Raw genomic sequence first — 7816 nt, 5'->3', positions numbered from 1 at the left:
GTCATACGGGGGTGGGGAGTTCGCTTCAAATGAGTTTGATGACTTTTTTTAAGAACATGGCATAAGAAGACAATACACAATTGTGAACACCCCACAACAAAATGAAGTGGCTAAAAGGAAAAATGGCTAAGTGTAACACATGGAAAGAGAAATGATGTATGATATAAATATGCTAAATACTTTTTTGGTTAAATTTATTTATACATCAATCCATATTTTAAACAAAGCACACTCATGTCAAACAATGGTAAAACCCCTTATGAAATGTGGTATAGAATATCAGCCACAAATAAGCACTTCAAAGTCTTTGGTAACAAGTGGTACATCAAGAATAATGATAATATTTTGGGTAAGTTCTTTTACAGAGTTGATGAATGAGTATATTTAAGATTTTCAACTAAAAAAAAAGGTGTAGATGTTATGACAAACAATTATGCAAGATAGTTGACAACATTGGCATGAAGGTGGATGCAGAGTTACCTCTCAAAAGAAAGTGTCCAATATAAATCAAACCACCTAATTAGACTAGCAATGAAGATGAAGCGGAAAAACTTGAAGAATCAAGAGAAAAAGAAGAAGAAGAGGTGGAATGCTTTCACCCAAAAAACACCCCTCAAGGTACATAGAAAAACATCATCCTACAAATCAGATTATTGGTAATATAGAAGCAGGATTATGAACTTGAAGAAGATTAATAAATAACTCCAGTCAAGCACATATTGCTATGTTGTCTATTATTGAGCAAAAATAATTTTCTTAGGCAAGGCAAGATAAACATTAGATAAAAGCTATGAATGAGGAACTAGATCAGATTGGAAAAAATTAAAATCAGGATTTAGTTCTAAGACCATTTAATAAAAATGTCATTGGCACAAAATGGGTCTTTAGGAACAAATTGAATGAGAATGGAAAAATTGTAAGAAATAAGGGAGTATGTAAAGGTTATGTTCAAGTTGAAGGAATAGATTTTGAAGAAACATTTGCTCTTATAACAAGATTAGAGGAAATTATAATGTTTTTAGCATTTTCCCGTCACAAAAATTTGATAGTATATTAGATGGATGTAAAATCAACATTCTTGAATGGGGAACTTGAAGAAGAGGTTTACATAGAATAGCCCGAAGGTGTATAGCAATCAAACAATCCTGAGGAAGTTTGTAGGATGAAAAAGGAATTGTATGGACTAAAGCAAACATCTAAGGCATGGTATTCCAAATTAGAAAACATCTACAACAAAAAGGCTTCAAAAGAGGGACAATTGACATTGATTTGTATATCAAGCCTGAAAATGGTAATCTTTTAGTTATTATTGTTTGTGTTGATGACATCATTTTTTGTAGTGATGAAGATTGACTTAGCCAAAAATTTGTAGTTGATATGTAAGCTAAATTTGAGATGTCTACGCTTGGGGAACTCTCATTTTTTCTTGGCTTACATATTACACATTAAAAAAAGGTATATGCATTCCCCATGGAAAGTACCTCAAACAAATGCTAAAGAAGTTTGGGATGAGAGAATGTTCTCTTGTTAGTACTCCTATGGTCACTCGATGCAAACTAAGCAAAGATGATGAGTTACCAAAGGTGAATTAAAAAATGTATAGATAAATAATTGGAAATCTATAGTACTTAATAGCCTCAAGACCAAACATTATGCAAGCTATCAATGTAGTTGCAAGGTATCAATGATCCCCCAAACAAAGTTCTCTCTTAGTTGCCAAGAGGATTTTTGAGTACTTAAGAGCCACAATGGATTACAGCCTATGGTATCAAAAGGGACAAAACTTCTCTCTCACTAGATACATATATATTGATTGGGATGGAAGTATAGATGATAGGAAAAGCACAAATGGCGGTTATTTCTTCCTAGGTAATTATTTGGTGGTTTTGATAAGAAAAAATCAAACCTATATATCATTTTCTACCGTTGAAGGTGAGTACATAATAGTTGCAACAAGTTGTACTCAAAATTTGTGGATGAAGCAAACATTACAAGACATGGAGGTAACTTATGATGAACCCATTTCCGTTATATGTGATTACACAAGTGCTATCAGTATATCCAATAATATTGTTCTTCACTCAAATACCAAGCATATACCCATCAAGTACCATTTTCTTATAGAATAGGTGACTAATTAATTGTGAAGTTGGAGTACATATCCACAAAAGAACAAGTTGTTTATATATTCACTAACCCTCTTGTTCGAGATCCTTTTGAGTATTTAAGGAAAAAGTTGGGAGTGATATCTTACTCATCTCTTCACTAGCTTTATGCACAAGCAAGTAGGGCAGTTGACCAAACATGTCAAGGATAGTTCTATGTCATGAGGTTAAAGTGAAGAAAATATATTAAGCTTAAGGGGGTCTTTAAGATTAATAGGAGTAGTGAAAGTTAGGGGGAGTACAATGAAATGGAAAATTTTCATGCTTCATAAGCTTTTCTTTGTATTTGTTCAATTTGTATCACTTTATTTAAGTGGAAACAACATGTGTGCTAAGTAGCACATTAAAATCAACAACCTTTTATATCCAAGATTATAACTCAATCCCTTTAGGGGGATAATGATTAACTAAAGGGGGGGTAGTTAAAGCCCTTTTCCATTGATGTCAAAGAGGAAGAGTGACCAGTCATTGACTCTTCAAAAGAAAAGGGGGAGAGTGAGTAGACAATGGTCGTTTCATCAGCCAAACAGGGGAGTCAAGCCCAAAATCCATCATTGAAAAACAATGTTTGGTGATGTTGTCATCAATGCTAAAGGGGGAGATTGTTGAGTATGTTGGTAGTTTTCGGTAGTTGTTGTCATTGATATAAAGTTCAAGTGGAGCTTGTTGAGTTGTCATGCATGATGCTTATGTTGTTATTGGTTTATTGGTTGTTTCCATTAATAATGTGCTAATCTTAGAATGACTAGGTTGTTTGTTGAGTAGCCTCCCTTTGAAGGAATTGTGTCTATAGGTATCTTGTTCAAAATAGCATGATTTTTTTTTTGTTAGATAGCCCTCCTAGAGAGATTACTAATGATATATGGCACTTTTCCGAACACCCAAAGGAATGAAGAGAAAATTAATTTTGAGGCATCCTAATTCATGCAATGTTCCAGCTAGTCACAGTTCCAGCACAAGCCCCTTTATAGATCAGTTCCAAACGGTAAAACAAAGAGTAGGAGGGAGCATGATTTCTAACAGCGGTGGAGTGGCAAGGCCCTCAGTCACATCCCATTGTCAGAGGGAGCATGAACCTATCGGGCACAACCCACCACCCATTAGTAAGGTAACATTGCATTTTGGATGCTCTAGCGATGAATGACAGATGGAGAATTTGAACGTCAAGTTCCTTGTGCGTCAAGTGATAGAAAGAAAACCCCCACCCTTTTGTTATAGTTTAGATAGTCAGGGACCCCAAAGTGGTTTTATCACCATCATTTATGGTTGAATATTGGGATTACCTAGCATGCCTTGATAAGGTGGGGTTAGTTTAACTCGCATATATGACAAATTGTGAAAAACCCCCCCCTCGCCCATCTCCGTTAATTCTTAGATAAGCAGGGGGCCCTGAAGTGACTTGTCCACCATTGAATTGATTGAGCCACCAAGCACATGGGTAAAGTTGGCAGACCTTTAACAACTAGGTGATTTGCTATGGTCTAGGCTAAGTGCCTTAGGGATTAAGCCTTAAGTTCTCGCCCAGGGTCTCATGCAATAAAGGGTTAAATAACCAAGGAGTATGAGACACAAAATTAGCGTCCGGGTGCAAAAGTTTTGCTAAAGATTAAATTTTGCGAAGGAAAAAATAAAATGTGTTTATAAAAGGCTAAATGCCAACAACATGAGATGAAATGTTCTCATGCAAAACAAAGAGATGTTATTTTCGACTTACAGATGAAATGTAGCTTGATCTGAAAGAGGAGAAGATGGGGAACCAAACTACAGAGCTTGAGGACAAGTAGATATAAGACAAAGCTACAAAGAAAATTTGAGTGGATTGTTGTGTGTGAAGATAAGGTAAATCTAGAGCTGCTATGAAGTAAAATATTTTAGATCTAAAGTGAAAAGAATTGAATTGTAGATATGCAGTGCAAAGAATTGAATTAGAGAAATAAAGGAAGAAATATTGTAATAAAGTAGAGATGAGTAGATATCAGAATTAAACAATTGTTTCAACAATATTTTCAATTAAAGGGCCATAAATATTAGTGTGAAATTTGATGAAAGAGGGATCTGATATGCTGAGTAAGTAGGTTCTTACAGATGAAGGGGTTGGTGCCTGCAAACATTTGGAGTTGCTGCTTCGAACATGTGGATACTTGCAAAGAAAATGGATTTGGAGCCTCCTGTAGGTTGGTTCCTACATAATTTGATGTAATTTGGAGTTGGAGCTTGCATTTACATCATAATCAAAATAATGTGTGGTTTCCTCCCATATGGGTTTCCACGTAAACATATTTTGTTAAATATTTATGTGATTAGTGCACTATTGTCTATTATAATATTGTTAAGTATGTTAAATTAACTAAATAATTGTTAAAAGTGTTAAATTATTGATTCACCCCCCTCTCAATATTTTCCTGGTTTCCAATATATATAACATTTTATGGAGGAGTCAAGGTCCCTATTCTTGTAGGTGAAAATCTACCTACAAGTTAGTGTTCCAGTACATAGGAAGGGGGGGAGAACATGTCCTATGTTCCATATGCCAATCTTGTTGGTAGATTGATGTATGCAATGATTTAAAATAGAGTAGACATTGTACATGTACTGGGAGTTTTGAGTAGGTATATGTCAAAACTAGGAAAGGAGCATTGGAAAATTGTAAAGTGGGTTTCTAGGTATTTGTATGGCACTACAGATTATGGAATCTAATAACAAGGAAGACTTAGCGAAGATAGAGTACTAGACATGCATGGCTTTATTGACATAGAATGGGTTGGAGATTTGGATCACAAAAGATGTATAGGTGGTTATGTGTTCAATCTATTTGGAGGAGCATTCAAATGGATGAGAAAGTTACAATATGTAGTGGCACTCTCAATTACAACAACTGAATACACATCACCAACTCATGCAAGTAAGGAATTTGTATCATTATAGAGATTGTGTTTGTACAAGAAGATATAATGTTAGGTTTTGATAAACAAAGTGCAACCTTTCTAACAAAGAACCCAACTTATCGTTTTAAGACATATTGATATTCAATATCATTTCATGAGAGATATGGTTGAAGATTATAAGTTTCTACTAGTAAAGGTAGCCCCTTTGAAAAATCTTGCAAATTCATTAACAAATTCTATGAGCACTAAGAAATTCTCTTGGTGTAGAGAAACAATCGGCATTATTGGCTTGAATTGTTGATCTTATACTCCGATGACCCCATGTATGCAAAGAAAACAAGAAGTTTGAGATTGTTGGATATCTATTAGATTCTTTTCATGATTAGCCCTACATTTTGTTTGTATGTGTCAGGTGCAAGGAGGGGATCATGAGGGGGAAAACCCTCTAAGAAAAAATCAGGTGTTTTTTGTGTTTTTTTTTGCGGTTTTCAACACATGGTTTTTTCCCTTGGTAGTTTTTGGTGCATGGTGGTCTTTCCCATGGTTTTCTAATTTTGGTTAAGGAATTAAGATTGTAATATAATTTGGGTTAATCGATTAGGGATTTGGATGTTACACGATCATTTATATTTCATTGTAAACAATGAAATTGATTGATGATAAAAAAATTAGAGGTATGGCTCTAAACGATTTGATGGTTTTCCCAATTTGGGTATGTAGGGTAAATACCTGTGTAATATGTGCTTGTCATTGTTTTAATTTTCTATTTATTAAGAATTTATGTACGTATTACATTATTATTAAGGTTTAAAACTTACAATTAAGTGGGCATGCCAATGTTAAGTTGAGCCCTATAGTAACCACAACACTTTCTATTCCTCTTTTAATCATTAATTTTAAACCTGAAGAAACAATTTGGTAATTGTTGACCTCAACCATGTATATTTATTTATATGTAAATGTTGGAAACATTTACCACTAGAGTTATGTGTACACATATATGATAGTTGATTACTATCATGATAGAGAATTTATTCACTAAAGTGTTATGTAAGCACTTTCAAACAATAGAGTGTATATGGTTCTCATGATGCTATTTAGGAGTGTTGTGTAGGCATAATTCAAGCACAAGCTCACTTTTAATTGATAGCTTGAATTGTAGTTTTTTTTTTTGGCTTTTACGTTGAATGTGTTATAAGGTACATGATAGATTCAACTTGAAAACAAATATGGAAAGCTTAGGTTAAATAGAGATATATATAATTAATTGGCATTACAAACAAGGAGCCAGCCGACGAACCAGATATGAAAAAGAGCCATCCTCCTATGCTTGCTATTCATTAGTAGCTACAAAACTTTACACTTATATTGCATCAACAACAGAGAACCAATTATCTTATATCCACGAGGATCCTTGTCGGTGAAAACAACATGCACAATGGATTGGTTTTTACTGGGCACTCATTTAAACTTGCACATATGATTATAAGCTTTTGGAACTAGCTTACATTAAAAATGGAGGACTTGTAGCCATTTCAAGAATAGAGATCTTTGTAGAAGATAGAGAAACTGAAATTAGAGGTAAGTTTTGCAAAGGATCCATGATGGCGAAGCTAATGGGTTGTAAGACCCCCATTTACAAATTGTATCTTCTCTTCCAAGTAGATGAATGTATACAAACAATTTCCAACTGTGTCCATTTACTATTGATTATAGCTTTCTATTGGGAGTCCAAGCAACTTAATTTAGATAAGTTGTGAAGAATTTGTTTCCTTCCTAGGATCAAAACATTGTGACCACTTGTATCTAGAGCCAAAACAATAAGGGACCCTTGGTCCATTTCCCTACTAGTTAATCTTGAGTGAGGATATGGAACTCTATAAAACACACAATAAGACCTAACTAAACCTTCTCCATCCATAAATGTTAAGGAACTTTTGATACACAATTTTCAATGAAACACCTTATTAGGGATTTTGTGTTTAGGGGAAGGATTCCCTTCATAACAATGTCTTCTTCCAACACAAGCAAGGTCCTCTCCTTCTTAAATACTCTGACACATTTATTTCTTTGTTTTCCTAGTATGAACCTAGCTAGCCCAAATCAAGTCCCATTCATAACCCTAGAATCTAGCCCTCAATATGAAGTCTTATTAAAAGGCCTTTCACTTTCAACACTCCAAAAAGCCTCTTCCTTCACCTTTATTCTTTGTAAAGAAAGCATATTTTCTTTAAACCTATTAACATTCTTTAATCTAGAGTTTGTTTTGATATATTTCTAGTGCTCATATAAATCTTTTAAGGATAAGACCCCTAGACCTTCAATGGACATTAAGTCAAATTCTATACCTTTTACTTACTAAAAAAGTTATTCAATGATACAACCACCTCCTTTTAAACCTTTATCATATTTATGTTAAAAACTTATAAAATATGCATTAAAAATCAATGTTCATAAATGACCTTATCATTTTTGAATAATAAATGTTAAACTTTACTTTTTCCATTTTTATATTTTGCACAAACTAAAAAGCCTAAATCATAGACATTAAGTCAAATTTTTACCTACTAAAAATGTTATTCAATGTTACAATAACCTCCTTTTAAACCTTTATCACATTTATATTAAAAACTTATAAAATATGCATTAAAAATAAATATTCATAAATGCCTCCAATTATCTATCATTTTTAAATAATAAATATTAAACTTTACTTTTTCCCTTTTATCCAAACTAAAAAGCCTAATCACATTTCGTTCTTCAAAT

Source organism: Pinus tabuliformis, chromosome 4_1, assembly GCF_031772625.1.
Source record: "Pinus tabuliformis cultivar Carrire ecotype Pingquan chromosome 4_1, CPIR1, whole genome shotgun sequence".
Taxonomy (NCBI): domain Eukaryota; kingdom Viridiplantae; phylum Streptophyta; class Pinopsida; order Pinales; family Pinaceae; genus Pinus; species Pinus tabuliformis.
This window is presented reverse-complemented; position numbering follows the sequence as displayed.